This window comes from Wolffia australiana, chromosome 4 (genome assembly GCF_029677425.1).
Source record: "Wolffia australiana isolate 7733 chromosome 4, ASM2967742v1".
Taxonomy (NCBI): domain Eukaryota; kingdom Viridiplantae; phylum Streptophyta; class Magnoliopsida; order Alismatales; family Araceae; genus Wolffia; species Wolffia australiana.
Window position 1 is genome coordinate 21246795 of NC_135838.1, and position 18378 is coordinate 21265172.

Genomic DNA, 18378 nt, shown 5'->3' on the forward strand with positions numbered 1-18378 from the left:
AAGCTTGTCGACCGACGGACGAGGGGGGTTTAGGGATCAATCACCCTTAGGGCATTCGAGACATGCTTCAGAAGAAGCTCGTGTGGCATATGCGTACCACAAACTCCCCATTGGGGAGTTTTATCTTGGCAAAGTACAGCGAGTGGGCCAATTGAGAGTCAGATATCTGAGGTTGTAGTAGATGGCGGACATGGCAGCGATATTGGCTAGAGATAGTTAATGTCACCCATTCTCATGTCAGCCAAGGCGCGATCAGCGCGTGTTATGATACCTGGCTTTCTGATGAGCCTTTAGCCCACCACCCCCACTTCCCCTCAGCGATCGCAATTGACCGTGACGCAACTGCTCACGGGCAACACGCGCCACCTTTGGGAGCAGCATGGCCTCCCACCAGATATTTTACCACATGCTTTGACTACTAACATAGGGACACCTCATGGCCGACCTATTTGGACACTCACCCTCAATGGGTTCTTCTCTAGCCAATCCTCTTGGGAGCATTTTCAAGAGAGCTCTCTCACCCCCACCCCCACCAACCATGGGGTCTCCGCATTTGGCATCCGGCAATCCTCACCTGTGTCTCCTTCTTCCTCTAGAGACTTATGCATCGTGGCCTCCTGGGCGGATGATCGGGTGATCCGTAGAGGACAATCTCACAGTTCGCATTGTCATTGTTGCCCGGCTTCCCTCAAGGCTGAGACTATGGAACACCTTTTCTTCCATAGTAAGATTTCCCTAGATTGTTGGTGCCAAATCACACACCATTTGCACGCACTATTATGTACCCCCCCTACTCTAACACCGCCAGCATGTTTTTGCAATATTTTTCTCTCTCCAGCACGCTCTAAGTAGAGCCCATTCCTTCATGTCACCATTGCTTACTTCTTATGGGTGATTTGGAAAGGGCAAAATTCTTCTCGTTTTACAAGGACCCCCATGCGAGCACTCGATATCCTACGCCGCATCAAACAATGGATAAAGCATACCTACCATCTCATATTTGCCACTCGCCCACAACTCAGCCCTCACATGCGACCTCCTTCACACTTAGGGCGTTCTAGTAACCCTTGCTCCCATCATCATTTGGCTACAGATTGTCCACTGGCATCAACTCCCCATTGGCATCCTCAAACTGAATGTGGATGGTGCGGCCAAAGGGAACCAAGGGCCATTCGGAGGGGGCAGTATTCTTCGTGACCATACATTCAGCATTCTCTTTACTTTTTCATCTTTTTATGGCATTCAAACTAATACGATAGCCAAGGCTATGACGATACGTGATGGTTTACTCCTTCACAAGGAATAACACCTTCGCAAGGAATAACACCTCCACAATAACGTCGTAGAATCAGACTCACATGTGTTGTTGACAAGCTTCATGCAGGTTTATGCTCTTAGTGGCGGTTGTGCCGCGTATGGCATGATATCATGCAGTGCCGCCCTTGCCTGACTAGTGTTCGTCACCAGCTGCGTGAGGGCAACCAGACATTGGATGCCCTTCCCAATCGCATGGTATGCACACAAATTCCTTCATCTCTTTTCCTCTCTTGGTAGGAACTCCCTCATGCACCTCGTGGATGCTATCGCGTTTAGCGCCTTGACTTGTTGGCTCTTCGTATGCATCACACACTGTCGCGTTGAGTGCCTCTGCTTGTTGGCTTGTCGTACATGTCGCACGCTATCGGATTAGGGCCCACGAGACTGGCGTATTGCATGGAGCGTTGGAGGCAGGAGAGCTCGTGATGGAGTGTGCCATCTTACCCCATCAGAGATGTCATCGGAGCTGTCATCATCACCATAAATGGCTTGTCGATTCACATCCCGCCTGACCGGCACGCCAAGGCGACGGTGAAAACATCCAGGTTTAACACCCTAGGTAAAATTAAAAGCACGACCGCCCCATCAACGGATTTGAACTTCTCACCGGCTCGTGCTCGTTTATTTCCTCATTTTATCATGCTTGTGTTTTCATTTTCCTCGTGTTGGTTGTCGTGTCGTGTTATGTTTATCGTGTGCCATGTGGCTTTCTTTATGTTTCTTAGTTCATTTTCTTTGTTGTAAAGGGAACCCATGTATGAGGGCCCCTTAATGGCCCCATAATGGACCCTATTGTAAGGGCCCATCATGACCCTATATAAGGCCACGATGGGCACCAAACCATTTCAGATCTGGGATTCGTATTATGGCAGTAATTTTTAGTCTAGGTCTCACCAGAAGAAGAAGGAAGAGGAAGAAGAGAAAGAGGAAGGAGAAGAAGAGAGAAGAGGAAGAATCAAGGAGGAAGAAGATTGGGTCAGGAAGAATTGCTCCGTTGGACTACCTTCCCCACGGCCCCGCCAAACCCTTTTTTTCCTGTCGTTCAACGTCTTCCGTCACGTGTTCCCGCGCGATTGGCCGCGACCACCAGTGTGCCTTCACAAAACTAACCAAGTAGTCTTCGATTAGCCACCATGTCGAGTCCCGTTGCCCCCTGTGACATTGACTGCTCACTCGCGCAACATTGACGTCCATGGATTGCAGATCCATGCCTTCCACTACGGGCTTCCACGGATAACTGGCTCGCAACCGACCAATTGTCAAGAGTACGCGGATCACAATTGATTTTGTCCAAGTTGCTGGAGTTTTGACCGCGGTGTGTGGATTCCTCCATCAACCAGATCTCCTTGACGCTCGCTGAAGTGCACTAGCACTATGGGGTTTTGTCCGCACCATGGCTGGTCAGCGCTGATTCAGGGTGCCTCATTCCCTATGCGATGGACATCCTTTATCAACCGTGACGGTCAGGGACCCCTCTCCGTGTTGTGACGTCCTTGACACGGACCTATCTTCCTGTGACAGTCGAATCCCTCCGCACTGAACAGTCAGTTGCACCCTCTGTCACCTCCTCTATCGTGCGTACATCACAGGCCGCTACACTCTTGCCGACCAGCTTGCTGCATTGCCCTCGATCACGCTCCCAGCGCTAGTGCTGCAGGTCACCCGCAATTGTGTCTCGCTATGCCCAAGTCCACCAGGATCGCGCCCTCAGGATTCGGCCGAATGCTTGAGCCCTTCATCGCCTCGCCTACCTCCCGGCCTCAGGATCGCGCCTCAGCCTTCCGACTACCGCTCCTATGCCGTGACATCGCCGCCAGTTGAGCCAAGCCATGCCCATCAAAGGTACGCCTTCACCTACGTGTTTGATGACTCTCAAATATGTCATCAAATAATTAAACTTTTTAGTTTTCATTCATCAAAATTATAATGTTAATTCATGCTAATATCATGCATATGCATCATTTTATGAAATCACTAACCCCACTTGATCCTTTGAATCAAGTGGAATATATTTAACATTGTATGGTTAGTAAACATTCAGAGACAGGTTAAGAAGATCAAGGAAAGAGACGAGGATCAAGAGGAGCGGGCAAAAATTCAAAGAAGCAGAAATTACAAAAATGCCCTTGGGCATGACTTAAGAGAAACCTATAAATACTCTCTTGAGAGTTGATTTTAGGTTGTCCAGAATTTTCTCTAAGGAAGCTAGGGCTTGGAGAAGAAGGTGTTCTGCAGACCCTCCAGTAGCTGATGAGCCATTGGAGCTGGGAGGAGAAGCAAGCTGAAGAGTACCCGCTCAAGAAGATCGTCGACTCACCGGACAGGACGTGACACGAAGTCGGAGTGATTGAGCTGGTTCAGCTTTGTTTTCTTCTCCCTCTTGGACAATCTCAGTTGGGGTTGAAGCACTTTGCAAGGTTCTTCAGCAGTTTCCAACCAGAGTTGTTTTGTTTAATTCGAAGATTTTCTTGTTGTTCAGAGTTCATTTTCTTTTACCTTTTCTGTGTTTGATTTCATCCGAATCTTAACTCATCATGCTTAATCGATTCTCTACATAACAATCGGTGAGGTCTTGCTCAGGCAGGAAGAACATAGCCGCCTGCTGCCTAGGGATCTGCGCGCAGGATCGACCAGCACACAGCCGCCTGCGCGTGAGAACCCGCGCGCAAGCAGTGCCGTGCACAGGGATCCCGCGCGCAGGCCACGCCCGCGTGCAGCAAAAGCCGCGAGCAGGCTCGCCCGCCCGCAGCAGCGCGCGAGCAGGCTCGCCCGCCGCAGCAGCGCCGCGGGCAGGATCGCCACGCAGCAGCGGCGCGCGAGCAGGCTCGCCCGCGCGCAGCAGTGCCGCATGTAGCTGAGCTGCGCAGGCACCAGCTACGTGTAGGCGCCCCCACGGGCACTCCTACACGCAGTTGAGGCCGCGAGCAGGTCAGCCTGCATGAGCGCACACCTGGTGTTTGGCATATTGCCAAAGCCGCAAGCGTGCACTTGTAGACAAGGAAATATTCCCTTGTCTACAGGCTTACTGTCATTAGTCTTGGAGAGGAGTTGCCTGATTTTGTTAGAGATTCTTTCAGACTCCCTCTCTAAGGAAATTAGTTGGGCAATCGTGAAGATAACTTCTCCAATTCCAATATTGACATACAATTTGATACGTGAACTGCATTGCAAAGAAAATCTCTGCTGTTTTATCTGCTCTCTGAGGATCGACCCTTACTTGCCCTAAGGCTGTGAGGTTATAAGTATTGTTGAATAAGCTCAATCCTCACACTACATTTCTGCTAAATAACCAGTAAAAAATCACATCAAAAATTGAGTTTATCAACGCCCGCACCGGTTCGTGCCGACGAAGACACCGACGACGAAAGCCATCACCGATGAGGTATGGTGTTCCCCTTGCTCGTCAGTTATATTACCTCTTTCAATATATTTTTGGTTGCACTCCATCATGCTCGGGTTAATTTAGGTGAGATTTTATTTCGAGAAAACTACGTCACGAGTGATTTCGCTAGGTACGGGTTGAGCCTGTCCATTATGTGCGAGCGCTAACGGAATTATTCCGTTCAACATCGTAGTCACCGTCGTCACTCCGATGAGGGTCAGAATGTCATCGCAATCGTCACCTGTTGCCCATCCTAGAGCTCGGAGCTCGTCGAACCCCACAAGTCGAGACCTGTGCGTACTTGCAACTAGAATCCACGTTATCACGTAGTTACATCTCTCGTAGTGAATTACCTGTTGGACGACGCCATCGATGACGGCCAACATCAATGTGGTATTAGAGCATCGTCTCGATATCCGACCAGGCGATGTCCCTGATGACATCCGTCATCAGCTCCCCCTCTCTCCTAATAGGCCTACTTGTTGTGCACCACAAAGTTGACATTTGCGAACATCATGGGAACTGCACACAATCCATGCATTACCATGCTGCGGGCTCCAGTACACTAACGACAACGAGCAACCTCCTCTTGGCTACTTATAGCTACCACTCATGTATTTTTTCTTTTATGCACCAAGGACATGGGCGAGTAGGGTCCGTGTGTAATTGGGACAGGTACGCTCGCTCGACGCCTATAAATGCTGTTGAACACTACATTTAACAAATAAAGTCTCCCTGGGTGGCATCTAGGGAATGGCTGGATTGGTCTACGGGCACAACTCTAGGGGTTGTTCATACGTGGCACCGTGTTTTTTGCCGACAAAAAAAAAGTATAGATACGAACATACCTGTTGCTAATAATATTAAGGTGGTTAACCACGATGTTGTTCACTATCCTGTCTTCGTTGTGCAAACTATCCTTTTCTTCTATCTCCATTCTTATTCAACTTATTCTCCTTCTCCTGAGAGATCTTTTCAAGAGGGAGAGAGAGAGAGAGAGTGAGAGAGAGAGGAGAAATAAAGAGAGGGAAAGAGAGGGAGGAGGAGGGAGGGAACGAGAGAGATAGAGAGAAAAGAAGAGAGAGAATGAGAGGAGAAGTAAACAGAAGGGAAGAGAAGGAGAGAGAGGGAGGGAGGTAGGGAGCGAGAAAGGAGGGGGGGGGGGAGAGAGAGAGATGGAGAGAGAGAGAGAGAGGGAAATAGAGGGAAAGAGAGAGGTCGGGAAGGCGGGAGAGAGAGCGGGGAATAAAGGGAGAGAGAAAGAGAGAGAGGGGGGAAATAGAGGGAGAGATAAAGAGAGAGAGAGTACAGGGATAGCGAGAGGTCGGGAGGGCAGGAGAGAGAGGGGAATAGAGGGAGAGAGAAAGAGAGAAAGATAGAGAGGGGAATAGAGGGAGAGCGAAAGAGAGAAAGAGGGAAATAGAGGGAGAGAGAGGGGTTGGGAGGGCGGGAGAGAGGGGAATAGAGAGAGAGAGAGAGGTTGGGAGGCGGGAGAGAGAGGGGAATAAAGGGAGAGGGAGAGGGCGGGAGGGCGGGAGAAAAGAGGGGAATAAAGGGAGAGAGAGAGGTCGGGAGGACGGGAGAGAGAGGGGAATAGAGGGAGAGAGAGAGGTTGGGAGGGTGGGAGAGACAGGGGAATAGAGGGAGAGAGAGAGGTCGGGAGGGCGGGAGAGAGAGAGAGGTCGGGAGGACGGGAGAGAGAGAGAGAGGTCGGTGTTAAGGATGGAGTCCCAAACTCGGATCTCGGCGGTGGTTCAAGTTAGGATTTAATCAAGATTCGATAGTAAAATCCATTATTGATATACTCGCTAGAGACTTAGTTTACAGGGTTCAATATAAGTTTCAACATAGTTAGGATTCAACATAGTCAGGACACACTATAGACGGTCAGGATTCAACCTTAAGGGATTATAACGGTCAGGATCATATCGTTAGATGACCGTTATAATCGAAGGGTCCACAGCACCGATCGACGGCTACGATAGGTGCACCCTTCTAGTTATAACGATCGAGATTGAATCTAAGTGAACGTTATATGCGAGGTGCACCGATACCGAATCAACGGTCACGATCGGTGCACCTAACCCATTATAATGGACTAGATTACATCTGGTATTTCAAACTCATATATCCGTTGGAATGCGTTACAACGGATATATGTCTAAACAAACGGCAACTACTATATTTAGTCTATATCGTGATTATAAATACACACAAATTGTAATCAACATTCACGGAGAAATACAACTAATTCAAGAGTACTCTCTGTGCCTCTCTCTTCTTCTTCTTCTCTCCTCTCTTCTTCATTATCCCTTCTTCTTGCAACCCCAAGAATCAGTTTTCTCAACATGGTATCAGAGCCAGGCGACTCCAGCATGGGAGAAGGAAATCAAGCTTCCGCAATCACCGTCACTTACCCGGTCAGTCAAGTGACTTTCGCACCGATCATTCCTCCGGGGCTCTCCGTCTCGGTCAAGCTGGATCTCAACAATTTCATGACGTGGAAAAGTATTGTCCAGCCGCTTCTAAACGGGTATGGATTTGATAAATTTATTAACGGTCGTACGCCCCCTCCTGCCTCCATTTCAGAACAAAATGGAAATTTGGTCGACAATCCTGAATTCGAAAATTGGTGGAGGAGGGATCAACAATTTTTGGGTTTTATCCAATCGACTATCTCCGAGAAAGTACTACTCAGTGTAGCCAAAGCAAAATCGTCAAGAGAACTTTGGGAATTGCTGGAGAGCACCTTTGCAGGGAGAACCCAATCCAGAATTATGGAATTAAATCGTCAATTTGCCAACATTGCAAAAGGTACATTATCCGTCGACGACTACATCAAGAATTTTAGATCTATTGTTGAGGCTTTAGATATTGTTGGTCAACTTGTGAATGAGCCATAAAAAATTTATGCTTTTCTGAGAGGGTTGCCACCTGAACACTTGCCCTTTGTGATTAGTATTAATGCTAATATTGACCACATGGGGTTTGAGCAAATTGTCACAAACCTCAAGGCTCATGAGGATTATCTAAATCATTATCACAAGGGCAACTCCAGCGGGTTCCCTCTGATGGCAAATTCGGTTCAGAAACAGGGTCATAGGAGCTTTGACCAAAGTCAAAATTCAAGACATGACAGCTCTCACAATTGTAGGAACGACAACTCTCAAAGAAATCCTGATCAAGGACGCTTTGTCAAACACGATGGTCATCAACGAAACTCCTCTGATCCAAGACGCAGCTACAATTGGAGAGGGCGAAATCAGAATCGAGGAAAGAATCAAAATTATCAACCCAGATGTCAGATCTGTGCTCAATACGGGCATAGAGCCAGAGAATGTCAGGAATTCATAAAGCTATCTTCTGGAAATTTTGCAAACAAAACTAATGGATATCTTCAAGCCTATTCAGCAGAACAACAGGGATGGTATCCTGATAGTGGTGCCACGCACCACGCCTGATCCAGCTACGTTGCAGCAGAGTCAAGCCTATCAAGGGAGCGACCGTCTTCAGATAGGTAACGGAACAGGTCTGAATATACTTTCTATTGGAAATTCTAAGATTACTACGAGTGATAAAACTCTTCATTTAAAAAGCATTCTTCATGTGCCATCCATTACTAAAAAGCTTTTGTCAATTCACAAATTAACTTCAGATAATAATGTTGTTGTTGAATTTCACGACTCTTTTTGTCTTGTGAAGGACAAAGCCACCAACAAGATTCTGCTCAAAGGGACAACTAAAAACGGTCTCTACTTCCTGGATCATCAACCTCAGAAAATCACTTGTGTTGGGGAGCGAATCTCTGAGGCCGGCTGGCATCAGAGACTTGGACATCCCCAATTCAAGACACTGAGAATGTTGATTCAAAAATATGGTCTCCCAGTCATTCATACTAGAAAAGTTTTTGTTTGTAACTCATGCAATGTCTCAAAAGCTCATAAACTTCCTCTTTATAGTACTTTGCATCATTCAACCAATTGCCTTGAAATAGTGCACTCAGATCTTTGGGGTCCAGCTCCAACAATATCTCACTCAGGATTTCTCTATTATGTTATTTTCATCGACGATTACAGTAAATATGTATGGCTTTATCCTTTAAAACGAAAAAGTGATCTCTTAAATACATTTGTCACATTCCAACGGCAAGTTGAAAGACAATTCAACTCCAAGATAAAATACTTACAATCCGATTGGGGTGGAGAGTACCGATCCCTCCACCATCATCTGAAAAACTAAGGAATAGTTCATGCCCTCATACTCCTGAACAGAATGGAACTGCTGAACGAAAACATAGACATCTTATAGAAACAGCTCTAGCACTCCTTCATCATGCAAAATTGCCCAAACAGTTTTGGGATGAGGCTGTTGTCACAACTGCTTATCTGGTAAACCGTCTTACTACTCCTATTTTGAATGGTAAATCCCCCTTTGAAATTCTTTTTAAAAATCCACCTGATTATGCTATGCTTAAGACTTTTGGTTGTTTATGCTATCCGTATCTCAAACCTATTGCCAAGAACAAGCTGGAACCACGATCAGAGAAGTGTGTATTCCTTGGCTACAGCCCTCTACACCTCGGATATCGTTGTTTATCACTCCACTCAGGTAAGTTTTTTATTACAAAGCATGTTATATTTTTCGAAGATTCATTCCCATTCTCTCAAAATGTTCCCATTAATGAAACCAATGGGGTATTGGGATCATTCCATGGAAATCCTCAAAATATAGCTTACTGCCCAAACTCTGAAACTAACTCTCAATCCACAGCTCCAGCTACACTAAAGAATGCCAACTCTGTTGATGAATCTAATGTTGATATTAATCATTCTATTGATTCTTCTCCTAGATTGCCTAGACAAAACGATCAGCCTAAAACACAATGTGTCAAACTGTTTGATCCTAATAATCCTTCCGAAAATGAAATTTCCATTCTGTCCACTTTAGACTACACTCCTGACCCAGGGGAATTATTGAGAGTTAGAGATCTTAAAGATCTCTATTCAGAGAATACACAACCAACCACCTCTCAATGTCTTCAAACTCGGCTAGCCTTCACCTCTATCAAACATCCTTTGCCTCAATGTTATCTGATAATCCCAGATTATCACATGATTTTATATGTATTTCTATGCTAAAATGCGTCATTATCATTACTTAAATACATGTAAATACTTTAATTAACTGATCTTCATGTCTTCCTCACATTTGCACCCTGATTCAGTATTGCTGTTAATTCCCGAATTCTACCACTAACCCCCACTCAACTCATCAAGTTTAGTGGTGAAGATCTAATGCTAGTATGAAGTGTTCTGAATGAAGGATGAAAGACTGACTCAAATGATGGAGGCGGCATGAAGAAATTGAAGGGAGCTGAAGCCATGGTCCTGGGCTCTTCAGAGGACTTCAGGAGACTCAACACATGCCCAAAACCATGGGCTCCATTCTATGAGAGAAGTCCAGGAACAGAGTCAAGAAACCAACCAAAGCAGCTCCCAATGTGGAAGGATCAAGGAGAAAATGAAGAAATCCTAACTAAGGGAGGAATCATTATCTAGCTAAAAAGGGTTTCTGAAGACTGTAATATGATTGGAGGGGGGCCTATCACGTGGCTGTAGGGCCCCAGAACCAAATCTGGTCGTTCATTCCATGTCAGGAATCAACAGCCCAGATTTGGTCCCAAGAAACCCTACTTAAGCTTCTCTTCCTCCTCTTTGTAAGGGATCTTGATTCTATTGAGAAATTGTTGGAGTTTTTCAGCTCTGGATCTTGATCCTGAGAGTGGAGAGAGGATAGAAGCAACATCCCAGCTCAGGAATCTTCAGGCAAGAGAGGAGCTCTGCAGGAATCCTGTAAACCCTTGTCATAGGTGAGAGTCCCTTGCTAGAGAAACGACCCCCTTCTTCCCTGCCAAGTTTCCTTCTATTTTTCCACTCCATATTGACCAAGAACCTATACAGAAGGATAGGCCTGTGTCTCCTCTTTCCAACGCCTCCAAGATTGCCTGAAACGGAGGTCTGCAGCTCCGGATATTCAAGTTTGAGTGGAGGAACCTCCATCACCGCGAAGACCGCCGCTGCCGCCGACGGGCGCTACTTCTTGTAACTTTTTCACGTTTTTTGACCATCTCTTAGGATATTTTACATTTCTTTTTGCATTTCTATCTCATTTCACTATAGTTTATCAAATTCTTTATAATTTTAAGTGTCTCTTTATCACTAGTTCTTTCTACTAAGAAAAACACACAAAAGAGATTTTCTTGATAACAATTCTACTAAACTTATTTCCTGCTCCCTGTGGACGACCCCTTGCTCACTACTATAATTTCTCTATAGTCTAACAAGGGTTATAAATTTTACTGGATTAATCTGGGAATTAAACGACACATTTTACCCAGTTTTTCTGGATTATCAGTTGGCGCCGCTGCCGGGGAGTAGGCTGTTATTTTAGTAGATTGATTTTTTTTAATATTCATTCTTATCTTTATTGTGGTATTCTCTGAAAGGGTGAGAAATCACTCTTAAAACTACTAATTCTTCTTTTCCTTTGAGTTTCATGGTTGTTACAAGGTCTAGAACCGCAGACTTGGACAAAGAAAGTCAAGAGACTACACCAGAGCCCTGCTCGGGAGAAGACAACCAGACATGGCTGGGGAAGAAGTGAGACGCCCACCTCTAGAGGAGAGGAACCAAATTCCCCACCGAAGCACATTAATGGAAAATTCAGACCCAAGAGGCATGGTTAACCGAATTGAGCTTCATGTTGACCTCGGAAGGGGGGTAACCTTCAAACCTGACAACACTTTACTTTTATCCCTTCCTTCATTTTATGGCAAACCGAATGAAAACCCTCTGAGCTTCTTGGAAGAATACAATATGCTTTGCTCAGGGCAGTTTATTGCTAGAATTTCTATTGAACAGCTTAAGATGCTTTATTTTCAGTATGCTATTAAAGGTAAAGCTAAGGACTGGTTTAAGAAGCTAGGAATTACTTTAAACTCTTGGGAAGATATTGAAACTAGATTTTTGAGGAAATATTTCCCCCTTTCAAAGACGAAAGCTTTCATCAGAGAAATCCAGAATTTTTCACCATCTGACATTGAATCATTCTGTGAGTCATGGGAAAGGTTTAATGATTTAATTCGACAATGTCCTCATCATGGAATGGCCAAATCTAAATTAGCCGAAATTTTTATGATTCGTTGAGTGAAGCATATAAGCAAAGAGTTGACAATGCTGCTGGTGGTTATTTTTACAAAGCTTATGATGATGAAGTGTTTGATATTCTGGAAGGAATAGCAGAAATAGATATGCAGCAGATAAGTGCCAACAGGAATGGAAGGAGCACAAGGCGAGCTGGAGTGCTCCACATTGGCAACAAAGAGGGCGAACCTAGCAATGCCATGATAGGCAGGAAGCTGGATGAGATCACTTCGGCACTTCAGAAGGTAATGCAGGTGAATTCCCCTCTCATTAAAACTATAATCTGCTCATTTTGCAGCTCATATGATCATGAAGATGGGGCATGCCAGCCAGACTCAATGGAGCAGGACGAGGAGGAGATCAGGGTGGTTAACAACTCCACCCAACCATGGAATCAACAAAGGGGGCCGCAAGGGAACTTCAATACCCGATCGGCGAGGCCAGCATTTCAGCACCGACCTCATCACCAGCCTCAGCCCTATGCCCCTCCACACCAGCAGCAGTCACCATACCAAGTTTCATCATATCCTGCTCAACCTACTCAAGCCCTACCTCAACAGGTAACATCCTCTACTTCAAATGATAACATGATGATGATGATGATGTAGATGATGGAGCAGCTGAGGAAATTCTTTGAGGATCAGCAGAACAAGTTTTATGAGGAGCTAAATGGGATAAAGAAGAGTGTGGAGCAGCTCCAGAAAGGTAAAGGGATGGAAACAGGTCCCCCTAAAGGTCGATTTCCTACCCAACCTCTTTCCAATCCTAGGAATTTATGCATGACTGAGTGTGTTTCAATGGATGATCATGAGGAAGTCTTAGGTGTGACAAAACTCAGGAATGGAAAGATTTTAGAAAAGCCTGAACAAATGGTAGAAGAACCAAAATCTGAGCATGAAAATGATCATGAAGAGGAGGATGAAGAGCGTGAGGAAGAGAAACCAAAAGCTGTTGAGCAGACACCTTCGGTCCCCTTTCCTCAAGCCCTTAGAAACCATAGGAAACACACACCTTCATTGGAACACCCACTTCTTAAGGCTTTTTAGAATACTACAATCCCAGTTCCCTTAGTAGATGCAGTGACATACATCCCCACTTACAAATCTTATGTGAAAGATTTAGTTACCCCTAAAAGAACCAAGCGAATCAAACTCTCAGAGACTGTAAGCTCGGTTCTCTTGGATCAGTTTCCCACCAAAAAAAGGGATCCAGGAGCCCCTCTTATCACTTGTGAAATAGGAGGAAAGATATTCACAAAAACCCTCCTTGATTCAGGGGCTAGTGTAAATATTCTACCCAAGATCCTCTTTGACACCTTAAAATTAGGGGAAGCTGAACCAGCCTGTATGGATCTACTCCTAGCTGATGGATCCATCAGGCAACCTATTGGGAGATTAGCTGATGTAGTGGTCAAAGTCAAGGAGCTTGAATTTTTAGTTGATTTCATTGTCACCCATACTAGTGAACCAAAAAATTTATCACATTCTCCTATAATCCTAGGGAGACCCTTTTTGGCCACGGCTAGAGCAGTCCAGGATTGGGAAAAGGGGGTTGTAAAATTGAGGCTAGGGGAGGAAGAGATGGAATTAAATGTATCTAGGCTCATGAAATTTTCTGTAGCTAGTTGTGAAGAGATACGATCTTGTGAAAATTTGGAAAATGAGGAAGATGAGATTGATTTATTGGACCTCTCTCCTGATGATGACAGTGAATCTGTAGAAAACCGTGAGCTAAAACCCCTGCCGTCCTCCCTGAAGTATGCTTACTTGGATTCCTTCAAAAATTACCCTGTGATCATCTCTTCCCATTTGAATTCTGAACAAGAAGAGGCTCTGATGAAAGTTTTAAGGGATAACAAAGCTGCTCTTGCATGGGGAATAGAGGATATTAGGGGGGTCCCCCCACAGATCTGTGAACATAGAATATTTTTAGATGACAATGCTAGACCCTCCAGAGAGCCTCAGAGGAGATTGAACCCCCACATGAGAGATACATTGAAGAGTGAAATATTGAAATGGCTAAGTGCTGATATCATTTATGCCATTTCAGATAGCCCTTGGATTAGTCCTGTACATATGGTCCCAAAAAAATCTGGCATTACTGTAGATAGAAATTTGGAAGTGGAAGAAGTTGCCACTAGGTTTACCACAAGTTGGAGAGTTTGTATTGATTACAGGAGGCTCAACTTAGTGACCAAAAAAGATCATTATCCTCTTCCCTTTATCGATCAAATTTTAGAAAGACTTGCAGGGCAGAATTACTTCTGTTTTCTTGATGGATATTCTGGATACAATCAGATTAGCATCCATCCAGGAGATCAAGAAAAGACCACATTCACATGCCCTGAAGGAACCTTTGCCTTTAGGAGAATGCCATTTGGGCTTTGTAATGCACCAGCTACCTTCCAACGTTGTATGAATGCATTGTTTTCTGAGTTAGCGGGGGAATGCTTGGAGATATTTATGGATGACTTCTCTGTGTTTGGGTCATGATTCGATCTATGTCTATCCTACTTATCTCGTGTTCTTCAAATTTGCATTCAAAATAAATTGGTCTTAAGTTGGGAAAAATCACATTTTATGGTGAAGGAGGGGATCGTCCTTGGGCACAAGGTCAGCAAGGAGGGTTGGAGGTAGACAAGGCCAAGATAGAAGTAATCAAGGGTCTACCTTTTCCGACCAACCTCAAGGGAGTTAGAAGCTTCCTCGGCCATACCGGCTTCTACAGAAGGTTCATCCAAAATTATGCTCAAATTGCCAAACCTTTGACTAACCTATTATCCAAGGATGCATAATTTGTAGTGGATGAATCGGTCAAGACCTCCTTCGACACATTAAAAGAAGCCCTCATAAGGGCACCTATTTTACAGGCGCCAGATTGGACTTTACCCTTTGAGATTCTTTGTGATGCTTCAGATTTTGCTGTGGGAGCTGTCTTGGGCTAGAAGAACGACAAGAAGCCGATGGCCATTGCCTACGCTAGTAAGACTCTCGATGGACCTCAACTAAATTACACTACTACCGAGAAGGAGCTGCTAGCTATAATTTTTGCTTTACAAAAATTTAGGCCTTATATATTAGGAAGTAGAGTAATAGTTTATTCTGATCATTCTGCTTTAAAGTTTTTGTTAAAGAAAAAGGAGGCAAAACCTAGACTCATTAGATGGATACTGCTTTTGCAAGAATTTGATTTGGAAATTAAAGATAAGAAAGGAGTCGAAAATGTAGTAGCAGATCATCTTTCTAGAATAAATGTTCCTAATGAAACTCCTATTTCTACTACTTTCCCTGATGAATATCTTCTATCTGTGCAAGGAAATAATTTCCCTTGGTTTGCCCACTATGTGAATTACCTTGCCACAGGACTAATACCTCAAGAGTGGTCCCACCACAAGAAGAAAAAGTTTGTGAGTGATTGCAGGCACTTCTATTGGGATGATCCTGAGCTGTTCCATATGGGACCAGACCAAATTCTGCGCAGGTGTGTCCCGGAAGTGGAGCATCAGAAGATTCTTGACTTCTGCCACTCACGACCTGGTGGAGGACATTACGCATCCAGGACCACCGGACATAAGGTATTAGAGTGTGGATTCTATTGGCCCACCATATATAAAGATGCTCATGAGTTCTACTTGAGATGTTTAAAATGCCAAGCATCTTTAAATGAGAATAAGAGAGATCACATGCCCCTCCAGCCGATTATGGAGGTTGAGATATTTGATGTGCGGGGCATTGATTTCATGGGACCATTTCCTAGCTCCTACGGATATGAATATATTTTAGTGGCTGTAGACTATGTTTCCAGATGGGTTGAAGCTGTAGCTATCAAAACAAATGATGGAAATGTTGTCACCAAATTTCTTTATTCTAATATCTTCTCCAGATTTGGGTGCCCCAGAGCTATCATCAGTGATGGCGGTGCTCATTTCACTAACCATAAATTTAGAGCTGTTTTGAAGAGACTTGGTGTGCAGCACAAGGTCACTACACCCTACCACCCTCAAGCCAATGGTCAAGTGGAGCTATGTAACAGTGAAGTTAAGAAGATCCTAAAGAAGGTGGTGTGGCCCGATGGCAAAGATTGGGCCAATAGACTGGATGAAGCCTTGTGGGCCTACCGTACTGCATATAAAACCCCATTGGGTATGTCTCCTTTTCGACTTGTATTTGGTAAAGCATGCCACCTTCCTGTTGAATTCGAGCACAAAGCCTCTTGGGCAATAAGGAAACTAAACCTCTCACTAGATGCTGTAGGGAAACATAGAATTCTTCAACTTCATGAATTGCAGGAAATCCGTAATGAAGCTTATACGAATTCTAGGATCTACAAGGAGAGGATGAAGGCATTCCATGACAACAACATAAGAAGAAGGAATTTCCAAGAAGGACAGAAGGTGTGGCTCTTCAACTCAAGACTTCGACTCTTTCCAGGGAAATTACGTTCCAAATGGGAAGGTCCCTTTATTATCACTACAATCTTTGAGAATGGTGCTTTCACTATCACTAACCCAGTTACAGGCCAAAGCTTCAATGTGAATGGACAAAGGTTAAAACCCTACTGGAAGCCTCAGCACCTCCTCAAGAAGAACTTCAAGTGGACCTTCAGGATCCACCTGACCCAAGCCATCACCATGAGTCACTCTAGCTTCCTTTTACCTAGATTAATTTCCTTATAGCATTTTCCATTCTCTCTTTTTGCTTTCGTTTTCTTTTCTTTTAGCTTCAAGCTTCAACCACCAGACATTGACAAGCCACCATGCGCACACTCTTCTAGAGGATCCGCCCTTCCACTCCACAATTGGACCCCTCCCATTCCTCGGTTTGCATATCTCCCACCTTTTTCATGGGCCCTTTTTCAATTGATGCATCGGGACCTATGCATTTCTTTCAGTTGGGGGGGGAGGATATTTGAAAATTTTTATGCTCTCTTGTGTAAAAATAGGGGATTTTTTGTTGGAATGAGTGTTTAATCACCCCACTTGAGCATTCTTGATCTCCTTGGCCAAGTAGTGGGTATAGAAGTTAAACTCATAGAGTGGATCCTCTATTCATCTCCTAGTGTCATTAGAACTTATCTTTGGTAGCATGTGAGGCGACTCCAAATAGCCAGGACATCAAATGGACTAAGTTGGGGGGTTGAAAAGTACCAAAGGATTGAAGTGCTAAGACAAAGAGTGATGAGTGCCGAGTGCATAGATAGGAACATCACCACTTCATTGGAGGATAACCGATCCCATTAGTTGAGTTAGCCTGCACTGTTTGGCATTTGAATCTGGGTAAGGTTTAGTAGTCTTCAAGTCCTGAGCATATGACAAATCTCCTTCTACCACCTAACCCTATCTTCACCTCTTGCACCACAATCCACCAATAATAGGAACCTCTTGCACCTGGCTGAAAGTGGCTTGTCCCCCAAGTCCGTCTACCTCCCTTTTTGTACATCCCTAATGTCTGGTGGGATATCCTATCCTTGAACTTCTTATTTCACTCTACAACTTCTCATCCCCTTTTCTTCTGTCCAAAATATTGTGCTCGTCTCCAGTACTCAAAGTTTGGAGCATATTAAGGGACATTTTGTGGTCAGTAAGGAGCATAATTACTCAACTTTTGTTCACCCCTTTATCAAAAGTATACAAAAAAAAAAAAAAAAAAAAACGTGGGGTTTTGCCTTTATTAGCTCCTTAGTTCAAGTTTCAGTTTGTGGTCATTTTTTTTTACGGCCCCTCAAATCCTTCTAGTCTTTTGAGCGAGCACTGCACTTAGCCTACTTTCTATCTCCCTAACTTCTTCTAAAGTCTTGGGGGCACCTACTGGAAGCACTCTCACCACTTCTACCTGCACTCCAGCACCCACATAACCCTCTTCATTTGGGCCATTTCCACCTTCTTCTATTCTCCCTCACGCATTAGAATAGATAGACTATCCCCTATCACCACGCATTCTCAGCCACTTGATGTCTTGTGCTCAACAGGAGGCGAAGCCTATCTATTCCCCAACCAGTTTGAATAAAGAATAGTGTCGGTTAAACCACTGATGGCGACCTGGAGAGAGAGTGTTCATTGATTGGATGCAGACAATGCTCAGTATGAATGAGTGATGTGAGGTCACCTTAGCGCTAGCATCATATCTAGAGAGAAAGTACACTTCCCAGCCTAACCAAGGAGGTCTGTCCAAACTAGGAGGAGTCAATCTACATGCCCTTCCAAGGCCAAGTACTAAAGAAAATTTTAGTGTTCTACTGCAGGATGAAATATGATATGCAAAACACTTCACTCTCTCTACTTTGTTCAAGGGATCCGAGCTTGCTCAAGCATAATTATGGTACTTGCTAAGGGACTAACAAGAGTTAAGTTGGGGGGTATGTGATAATCCCAGATTATCACATGATTTTATATGTATTTCTATGCTAAAATGCGTCATTATCATTACTTAAATACATGTAAATACTTTAATTAACTGATCTTCATGTCTTCCTCACATT

The 18378-nt window shown here is 44.5% G+C and overlaps 1 long non-coding RNA gene and 1 other non-coding gene across 2 annotated transcripts; one reads left to right on the plus strand and one right to left on the minus strand.

The window, feature by feature from the left end:
* The first annotated feature begins 9804 nt into the window (after positions 1 to 9804).
* On the plus strand, positions 9805 to 10897 carry LOC144702667 (uncharacterized). Its single transcript, XR_013581321.1, has 2 exons — positions 9805 to 10568; positions 10660 to 10897. It is a non-coding gene; the product is annotated as an uncharacterized LOC144702667 (long non-coding RNA).
* An 860-nt stretch (positions 10898 to 11757) lies between these two features.
* LOC144702824 (small nucleolar RNA R71) lies at positions 11758 to 11864 on the minus strand. Its single transcript, XR_013581399.1, has one exon. It is a non-coding gene; the product is annotated as a small nucleolar RNA R71 (small nucleolar RNA).
* Positions 11865 to 18378: the final 6514 nt, after the last annotated feature.